Source organism: Panulirus ornatus, chromosome 10 (assembly GCF_036320965.1).
Source record: "Panulirus ornatus isolate Po-2019 chromosome 10, ASM3632096v1, whole genome shotgun sequence".
NCBI lineage: Eukaryota > Metazoa > Arthropoda > Malacostraca > Decapoda > Palinuridae > Panulirus > Panulirus ornatus.
In genome coordinates this window covers 17,291,704-17,302,978 of record NC_092233.1, presented here as the reverse complement: position 1 = coordinate 17,302,978, position 11,275 = coordinate 17,291,704, and the positions used below count along the sequence as shown (strand labels likewise).

The following is an 11,275-nucleotide window of genomic DNA, read 5'->3' as shown; positions in this document are numbered from 1 at the left end:
ATGGGAATGAATAAAGGCAGACTATGAATTATGTACATGTGTATATATGTATATGTCTGTGTGTACATATATGTATACGTTGAGATGTATAGGTATGTATATTTGCGTGTGTGAACGTGTATGTACATACATGTGTATGTAGGTGGATTGGGCCATTATTTCGTCTGTTTCCTTGCACCACCTCGCTAATGCGGGAGACAGCGACAAAGCAAAATAAATAAAATAGAATGAAATACAAATATTTATAAGCTTACAGTAAGGTACAAAGTTTCTGGTGAAAGAAAAGATATGAGAACTCAATGTTTATTATAAACAACAAAGTTTAGGAAAGGTAAACATGAGAAACACTGAGGCTGAGTACACTGAACATGAGACAGTATCCACCAACATAATCTGTATCTAGTACAGAACAAGTGAACTGCAGGACGTTAAAGCTTTGGACGTAAACTGGCAGTAATTAATATACCTGGATTGTGTGTGGACCTCAGAATCCACTGAATTACTGTTCACAATGGAATAAGTGGTGATATACTGGGTCAGCCCTTAATATGAGTTGAGTGTGTAAAGCTGTATAGGAATTTTGTGACCATTTACCATATCCATGTACAATGCATTATTTTGAGTATATCATGTGATAAGAGAAATTTACTTAGTTTTAAGTATGATACATAGATTTCCATAAAATTGGAGCTTTACATTATGAAAGCCATTTACTTAAGTGTATTTTATCTCGCAAAATAATTTATGGTTTTGATGTGAAGATCATTATACGGTACACCACTGCACAGCATCACCACATTGATTATTGGCCCCTTGTATCTCCTTCCTTCTTGACTTATCATTCTTTTTGCATGTTGAGGGGATTCTTATTCTTCCATCCATCAGTGAGACAGTGTGTGTTGCTCCCATCCTCTGACGAGCAGTTAGTGTTAGGTGATGATACACAAGCTGAGGTGGTATCACGGCTCAGGCAAATGGCGACATCTGTAAAAGATATCTCAATTAAAATCTTTGTAATATTAAAATCGATTACATATAAGCAAATGATTGACAAATTTGTGAAGATAGTGAGAACAAATATACTATACTTATCATGTTTCATTTTCCTGTGGTTTTATGCAAATACTGGAAGCGATGAAGAATGTATGGAAGGAGATGACATTATCTTGGAGCAAAAATGGGTATGTTTGAAGGAATGGTAGTTCCAACAATCCTACATGGTTGCGAGGGTTGTGCGGAGGAGGGTGCGTGTATTGGAAAAGAAATATTTGAGGACAATATTTGGTGTGAGATGGTTTGATGAAGTAAGTAATGAAAGGGTAAGAGAGATGTGTGGTAATAAAAAGTGTGGTTGAGAGAGCAGAAAAGGGTGCATTGAAATGGTTTAGACATATGGAGAGAATGAGTGAGGAAAGATTGACAAAGAGGACATATTTGTCAGAGGTGGAGGGAACAAGGAGAAGAAGGAAACCAAATAGGAGGTGGAAGAATGGAGTGAAAAAGATTTTGAACGATTGGGGCCTGAACATATAGGAGGGTGAGAGGCGTGCAAGGAATAGAGTGAATTGAAACGATGTGGTATGTGGGGTTGACAACCTGTCAATGGACTGAATCAGGGCATGTGATGCGTCTGGGATAAACCATGGAAAGGTCTGTGGGGCCTGGATGTGGATATGGAGCTGTGATTTTGGTGCATTACACATGACAGCTAGAGACAGAGTGTGAACGAATGTGGCCTTTTTGTCTGTCTTCCTGTGTTGATATACATATACATTTTTTTCCATACGTATTCGCTCTTTCCCATGTTAGCGAGGTAGCGTTAAGAAATGAGGACAGTGCCTTAGAAGGAATATCCTCACTTGGCCCCTTCTCTGTTCCTTCTTTTCGAAAATTAAAGAATGAGAGGGGGAGGATTTCCAGCTCCCCTGCTCCCTCCCCTTTTAGTTGCCTTCTACTACATGCAGGGAATATGTGGGAAGTATTCTTTCTTCCCTATCCCCAAGGGAATATATATATATATATATATATATATATATATATATATATATATATATATATATATATATATATATTTATTATTTATTTATTTTGCTTTGTCGCTGTCTCCCGCGTTTGCGAGGTAGCGCAAGGAAACAGACGAAAGAAATGGCCCTACCCACCCCCATACACATGTATATACATACACGTCCACACACGCAAAAATACATACCTATACATCTCAATGTACACACATATCTACACACACAGACACATACTAAATATATACCCATGCACACAATTCACACTGTCTGCCTTTATTCATTCCCATCGCCACCTCGCCACACATGGAATACCATCCCCCTCCCCCCTCATGTGTGCGAGGTAGTGCTAGGAAAAGACAACAAAGGCCCCATTCGTTCACACTCAGTCTCTAGCTGTCATGCAATAATGCCCGAAACCAAAGCCTTTCCACATCCAGGCCTCACACAACTTTCCATGGTTTACCCCAGACGCTTCACATGCCCTGATTCAATCAATTGACAGCACGTCAACCCCGGTATACCACATCGATCCAATTCACTCTATTCCTTGCCCGCCTTTCACCCTCCTGCATGTTCAGGCCCCGATCACTCAAAATCTTTTTCACTCCACCTTTCCACCTCCAATTTGGTCTCCCATATATATGAATTTCCCAGTAAGGGGTAAAAGGTGTATGCCTCTTGTCTCCAACCACTCATGGTCGTTTATCTACCTATAAGGGATATCACTGGTCACGGCCAAACCCACTACAATAATTTGTTGCTTCCACCATTACATAATCATCATTCTGAATGTACGTAATAAATGAAACTTGGTATTTAATGAATACAAAGAAATAAGCAGTGGTAGAACACAATCAGCCCCTTAGGGAAAAACATAAGCATGCAAGGTCGTCTCGTCAGTGTGACCTCGGCAGCCACCAAACAACCAACAGGTGTCCTCTGCCAAGTGTTAAAAATATGTGTCTGTGCCTGTGAAGTGTGGGCCCACATCCTCTGCTGGCATCTGAGACCAGTGATACATTCCTCTTACTTGTATTTTAATGAATCTTGTATTACACTAAAAATTAATATGTCCTTACTGGCACGAGATAAGCTTATGATAACATATTTTGTTAAAGAGGGGCAGAAAATAAACTAATACATGACTACAGCAAATTAGAATTCAACCTCTCTGGCCAAAATCTCCAGAGCTTCAAAATTTCCTGTAACATGACTCATCTCTTGAAAAACTGGATAGCAGCAAATGTAACTAATTACATACATTCTCGTGCACTAAATCTGTCCACACCTGTTCTTAACTAAAATATCTGGTAGATAAAGACAGCCTGAGGGCTGATATCTAAAATAACTGGTGGACAATGACTCTGCTAACATGTTCTTGATCATCATCTGATTCTTTGACAGACCAAACTGTTATTTGCAAAGGGTTCAACCTAGACTTGATTCATAAGTGCAGGCAAGGGCAAACTTTCTAACACTGTAACCAAAGCGATAATATGACTGGGATATTGTAGTGATATATGAATTCATCATCAACTACTGCAGTGATACATGGTCAACATATACTATTGTGATACAAGAAGTAATCAGAGTATGCTGATACACAAGGTCATCACTGGGTACTGTAGTGATCCAAGAGGTCATCACTGCACACTGCAGTGACACAAGAGGTCAGTACTGGGTACTGTGGTGATACATGAGGCAATTACAGTGTATTATAGTAATACATTAAGTGAAAATGAGGTCATCATTGGGTGCTTAAGTGATATATGAAACCATAGTTGGGTTTGTAGTTATACACGAAATCATCAGTACTGAAGTGATACACGAGGTCAATACCCAGTACTGTGGTGATACATAAGGTCAATAGTGAGTAATGTTATCATCAGGTACTGTAATGATACAAGATGTCAACATCAAGTACTGTTGTAGTGATACACAAGGTCAACATCAGGTAATGTTAAAATACAAAATGCCAACATCAGATACAGTAGTGATACACAAGGTCAACATCTGGTACTGTAATGATACACAAGGTCAACATCAGGTTTTGTAGTGATACACAAGGTCAACACATGGGGCATTAAGTAATACATGAAGTTAACAAAGGGGGGCGTTACAGTAGTACATGTGAACACATCAAGTACTAAAGTGATACACGAGATGAAATTATGGGGCATTAGCGACATTCCAGATCAACACGCGTGGTATTATGGTGACATAAGGCTGTGGCATGTGGAATAATGGTGATGCACATGTGATTCATGAGGCTGCAGGAGAGGGATCGTGAGGCCAACACAAGAATCATGAAGATAACAGAGTGGAATCATCGGGCAAACACAAGGGACAGTGGGAATTATATGGCTGACACAGAGGAATCATGAGACTGATGCAGACGAATCATGACACGGGAATCACAAGGATGACGAGAAGGATCATGAAGTTCACACGAATAATGGGATTGACACAAGGGAATCGTACTGAATAGATGGAGAATCACGAGACTGACACAGGGGAATCATGAAGCTACGACAGGAATCACAGGGCCGACACAGGGGAATCGTACAGTTGACATGGTAATAATAATCAGGCTGACATGGTTATTTATCAGGTGGGCATGGGCTCATGAAGCTGACGCAGGGGAATAATGAGGCTGACATCGTGTGCAACGCATGGCTGACAAGGGAATCATGTGGCAGACACGGTAATCATGTGGCTGACATGGGAATCATGAGGCTGACACGGTAATCATGAGGCTGACACGGTAATCATGAGGCTGACATGGGAATCATGTGGCTAACACGGGTATCATGAGGCTGACATGGGAATCATGTGGCTGACAAGTGTATCATGAGGCTTACAAAGAAATCATATGTGCAACATAGGAATCATGAATGACACGGGAGTCATGAAGATGACACAGGGAAAATCATGAAGTCGTCTCTGGGGAATTATGAGACTGACTGGTGGGTTATCATGAGGCTGACACAGGGGAATCATGAGGCTGACAAAGGAAAATAGTGAAGCTGATTACAAGGGAATCGTGAGGCTGACAGGAGAATAGTGAGGTTGACACGGGGGAATTATGAGGTTGACACTGGAGAATTATGAGGATGACACGGGAAACGTGAATCTAACACAGAAAATCATAAGGCTGACAGAAATGAATCATGAGGCTGAAAAAGGATCCATGATTACAATGAAATTATGAGGCTGACAGAGGGTTCATGAGGTTTACCCAAGAGAGTCATAAGGCTGACAGGAGATTCATGAGGTTTACACAAAGGAATCACCAGTCTGACAGTGAGTCATCATGAGATGACATCATGATCACAACCATGCAGATAAAAGGTTACATTTCAAACTAAAGATAAGTTATCATGACTCAAAATAATGATATGTTGTTTTACAGTAATAAACGTCTACTACTCCGATCTGATGCGCCTCACGTGGAGTGGCAGGGAAGTACCGGTACTGTTTTAAACCCAAGTGGCACTTGACCAGATGGTATCAGTCTGGGGTGGGGGAGAGGTGGGGAGGGTACTGGCACCGAGCCATGTGCTCCCCAGCCGTAGCTCCTGGCACCACCTGCCTCAGGCATTGTTGGCACCACCTGAATCTGACACCGTTGGGACCACACGGCCCAAACACTGTTGGGTCCAATTGATCCAAGCACTGTTGGGACCACACGGCCCACCTGGTCCATGTAGTGCTGGGACTCCCCCTGGTCTAACCAATGTTGGGATCACATGCTGGTCCAAGCAACGATGAGGAAATAGAGCCTAGGCGCTACCGGGAGTGCCAGAAATAGTTGACACCAACTACTCAAGCGCTCTTGGTACTTCTAATACTAGTGGCTAGCAGTGAATGCACTGCTGGAACTTCTGGATCTGGTAAGCAACATCTGATTCATGCATTATCGGCACTGCCAAACACTCCATGCGCCCGGTACAATTTTTGAACCTAGCCCCACCCGTCCAAGCAAGCATCATTTTCCTAGGAAATATGATAGTATGTGTCGAGTATCAAAATCGAAATATACCATCCCGTAACCCCCCAGCAGGACCCGAGATTTATAAATTATCAGCAATAAATTCGAAAAATAAAAAGATATGGTCATCTTCCGTTACATGCAATTATCAGAGGTACACACACTTAAGGAACACTAAATACATTGAGCAAACTTACCAGCAACTGAATGCAAATGATATAAGATTTACATTTCAATTGACACTGCAATACCTTAAACCTGAGCCGCTTGGAGAAGTCAGAATTCTTCACTGGTTCTTTTTATATCTAGATTACAACATTTATTTTTCACCCGGCACATTTTCCAGGACCAATATAGCCGCCGTACATAATCCTTGTCAATTATCACAATCATATCTAATGCCCCTAATCACACTTCCCATGTTTAAATTACCTCCACTAATCATATGGGGTTCACTGATATAAATTTCTTCCAAATCCACAACTTCAGTGGTGCCACTAATCTAATATTTTACCCATAAAAAGACATTATCGTCCCAGAATAAAGTGAAGTTGTTTGTACATTTTTCACCTAAATACACAGAAAAGCAACTTGCTTACCTTTACCAAGTGTAACGCACTAATAGGGACGCCCTCCAAATTCTCTGCATATTTATCCACAAGTTCAAGTAATTAAAGCCTCTACAGAAAAAAGTTTACTTTTTTTCCTTGGGGAGGGGTATAATTAACTTCACGCGTGTGAAACGAGAAATGGGAAACCAGTATTACCCTTCTGAGAAAATGAAACAAATACGAATAAAAACCTAACCTAATCCCGGCTAGTACAGTCCACCAATGGAGGGCTGATAGTACTAAAAAAATTATTTCCTTACCTTATCCGAGTTGACTGGAGGCTCCATCAACACACAAGACCTTGTGGAGTCGACGTAATGTACGAGAAAAAAACACATACTGCGCACAGGAAACGCTCGGATATTTAGGTTACAAGCAGTTCATCCGAACTGAAACAATGAATGCATTGCATTGTGGTCTAAGTCTGCCGGCGTTAAATCACAAAATGTAAATTTTGCTACACACGGACTCATCAGGAATGTGGGACACTCGATGGTAAAATTCAAACACTGTAGTCACACTAAAAAAAAAACCCGACAACCAACGTGCAAGGCGGTGATGAGTAATAAATCGAATTAAAAGAGGAAAACGACACAGGTTAACGGCTCAAAGTGAACTGGATGCAAGCTAGCCACCCACAGCTGAAACAGTGACTGAAGAAGACAAGGAAGCTAAACTGGCAAATTTATTATCAAAGACGCCCCTAAATTCGACTGGAGCGTCATCTATTGCTTGGATAGTGTATTACTTAAGGAGAACGTTTAAGGTAAGCTATAAAAGTCTTGAGAGTCATTGGGAAATAAACCATTTTAACTGTATTGCCATTAAAACGAACAGAAAATATTCTATCATTGTTAATTAAGGCAAAGTTCCCTAGGCATAAGTAGATCAGTGATTAAAAGTGACCTCATTATACTTTTCCCTTCAGATGATTATATTGACAATGCATTTTCTGATCATACGGACCTTTCCCATTTTGGAGATGACCAGAAGGATTACATTATCATATCAATATAAGTCAAGCGTGTTCCTCCTTTATCTAAACTTTAATTGAATAATGAAGTATTTTCCTTAGTGCAATGAGGGTGAAATAAAAAAAAATTCAGATTACATGTGATCTTTATTATCTAAATATAAAAGCGGTGTTTCATCATATTTGCCATTACAACAAATTACGACAAACATTTGTAATTTTGAGTTAACAGAGCAATTACTCATACACTCAACAAAAACGTAAATAGCCATTTCAGTGGGTTCCAAAAAACACCGAAAAACAATAAATTCCACCGAATTCCAGGGTTGTACCTGCAACACGATATGAAACCCATTCGAAATTATAGGAAAGCTGATAAAGCACGCACATAAATACCCACCCAATCTAAACTCATGCACACGAAAATACTGCACGTAGCAAGATGGCATCAAAAGCAACTAAAATGATTTCAAGGTCACGGCAATATGAAAACATATATATATATAAACTATGCAGACGATATGTAGATAGCAACGATAGTGGCGCCATCCCATCAGTAGTGCTCTTCCCAACCAAAATAGATACCAAACGTTGCCTCTGAGGACCGGCAAAATATGTGAACACAGCTTCTTAACTGGATATGCCTTATGACATGCAAAACAACATGGACCAAATAATTCCAGAAGAGTATGGGACTTATTCTTACACTTAAATTGCGTCATCAAAATATCATGACAATCATGAGTATGAATATATACCTATTTGATAATCATGCAAAAGACAAAACCACGTAATGACCCTTGATGCTTCTGTCGCATACGATACGACCGTCGTTGGATGAATGCTGCCAGACGTACTATAATTTTCGGTGAAAATTCAGCGTCTATACTCCCTTCTCTACAAACTCAATTTCTCGAAAACTGCAAAAACTTCTCTGAACGAAATGTTCAAAATCAAGTGGCACCTGAAAAGTGAATAATCAGGTGAAATCTGTTTTCTCGTGTGATCATCACATTGAATACAGCTGTTGGGCAAGATACCAAGTGAAATGCGCTTCTCGTCCTCCACAGCCAAGATAAAGATCCTAGCAATTTCCACTTTACCATGTCTCCGCCCGCAGATTTTCCATCATTATTGTCTTGTAGTATTGTTACCGACTTGAAATTTTTCCGAATTAAATTGCTATTGCTTATTGCAACTATCTCCACTCCTAGAACGTATCTAACCAGACTTGTTGATACTCAGTTCTAACAGTTACTGTTATGACAAGGACAATGGTGTAATGTGTAAACGAAACCGCCAAACCTGTAAAGAACATTTCACACTTTAGAAGACGCCATATATTTGTCAATATTTCATTTTCAAATGGGAGACAACATGTAAGATGGGAATATTGAATTAGCAGAAAGTCTGATTTCACTCATTTTGCGACGGCTTCCGTTACGTGGATCCAAAATGGATATGCTCAACTCGGGCACTTTATTGTTTCTAATCTCTCGCCGTTGTGGTATTTATCCCGGGAGCAACAGATCTCTCATTTTACGTTTACTTTAATGCATCGAACATGGGCCAGCGGCCGATATGAGGTATATCTTTCCTATGTAATAAAGCTGGGGGCGTTTTCCCGTTAGCACTGGACCTCTTGCCTGATGTCGTCTTCCCTGGGTCAGCATGCCTCTCTGTCACATCTCAGCTGTGGTCGTCTCTCTGGAAGCCTCAGACATATCTCGTCTCAGCTGTGGTCGTCTTCCCAGTAGAGTATCAGACCACAACATCGTCAGCTCAGTGCATACGTGCATCATACTCTGGCTGCCTCACTCACCAGCATCAGGGAATATTTACGTAAGCAAGTCCGGTAAAGAGTGCCGGTCCAGCAGTATAAAATCAGGCGTTGAGGTGCGTGTAGGTGGTCGGGTGGTGTGCGTGTAGGCCCGGCAGTGTGAGTGTACAGGCTCGAGAGTAATGTGCAGGCAGGAGGAACAAGCCTGAGGTATATGGCCTCCACCTTGAAACCGAAATAGCCTTTGCGTGGGGTACTCACACACACCTGCCGTGAGCAATAATAATTTTTCAACATGTAAATATATAAACTGTCACGTACAAATATCAACAACGACAGAAGACCTATGGATCCCTGTAGAGCAAATGTTGCGAGGCGGTGATCCCTGGGCGGAACCACAAGAGGATGTTGTCGTCGGGGAATATAACTGGCGGGAGTTGGGCGCCGTCAAAATAGCCAAGCGCGCCTGCCAGCCACCCAACGCCTCGCGTACTGGCTCGCCCGACCTGTAACATTACCCCTAACTTCATCCACTTAAAAACAAATCTTGTTTACAATTTGCTGCTTTTAACAAATATGGAGAAGATTGAAAATGACGGAATGAACGGCTTACTGAGCCTGTGCGCAGAGTTGGAGATGAATAAACACAGATGTATTGATATGTTGGTCCCGTGTGGGTATACCACCTTGGCAGGTGGTTCTTCAGCAGGAGTAGGACGGACTAGTGAACGCGTCCTGAAATTTCAAGCTTGGCAGAGGAGCTAGTACGAGCCCAATGGACCCCGGGAAACGTCCTCAAGCACCGTTTCGTAAAGTGGTCCAGTAGTGGATGTTCCTTGCCTCCACAACTGTTAGTAGCAAGTCCGATGAACCATAGGGTTCGTCCTTAAGGGCTGGATTGGCAAATGTTCTACTAAGGGTCCACTGGATACCGACATCTGGTAACACTGGACCAGCATCACTGTAGAATTAATTCATAATCAGCTGGCATCATCGTAACACATGGTCAGTTGGTATAACTGTAACACGTGGTCAGTTTGGTATTATTGTAACACGTGGTCGTCAAAACAGCTGACATTACTGTGACAATTACGGTCAAGTAGTACCACTGTAACAGTCTTAACTGTGGGAGGCAGCAGTCATAATGTCCAGTGGAGTGAGCAAGCAGCTGTAGCCTTCTCGTGACCTGGGACCCCAGACCAACCATGTGCAACCCCCTCATGTTTCCGAATCCCAGACCAACCATGTGTAACCCCTTCATGACCTGGAATCCCAGACCAACCATGTGTAACCCCTTCATGACCTGGGATCCCAGACCAACCATGTGTAACCCCTTCATGACCTGGGATCCCAGACCAACCATGTGTAACTCCCTCATGACCTGATATCCCAGACCAACCATATGTAACCCCTCATGACCTGAGATCCCAGACCAACCATGGATAACCCCCTCATGACCTGGAGTCCCAGACCAATCATGTGTAACCCCTTAATGACCTAGGATCCCATACCAACCATGTGTAACCCCTTCGTGACCTGGGATCCCAGACCAATCATGTGTAACCACCCCCTCATGACCTGGAATCCCAGACCAGCCGTGTGTAACCACCTCATGACCTTACACTTAGCCTCATAATTCCTCACCATCTGTTCTGTTGACATGCGGAAGGTAGGAATGGGCCTACGCCTTAACGGGTCCCACTGGGGGTACAGTGCCTAGAGCGTTTGAAGTCTGAAGGAGGCGTATACCTTTTACGTGCATTTTCTTTAGCCATCTTTTTTTAAAGACCCGGGATTGTCTAGTCCTTCTGAGATATGTACAAACAATAGAGTAAACTGAACGTAAAATGATTATGACTTTTTTTTTTCTTTTTAACACACTCGACATTCATGGAAGAC

At 41.8% G+C, this 11,275-nt stretch overlaps 1 long non-coding RNA gene across 1 annotated transcript in view; it reads right to left on the bottom strand.

The window, feature by feature from the left end:
- Nucleotides 1-291: 291 nt before the first annotated feature.
- The window catches only part of LOC139750811 (uncharacterized), a 30,722-nt gene continuing 19,738 nt past the window's right edge, over nt 292-11,275 (bottom strand). The window contains exon 3 of the long non-coding RNA XR_011713231.1: nt 292-984. This is a non-coding gene — a long non-coding RNA (uncharacterized lncRNA). The remainder of the gene's footprint in view (nt 985-11,275) is intronic.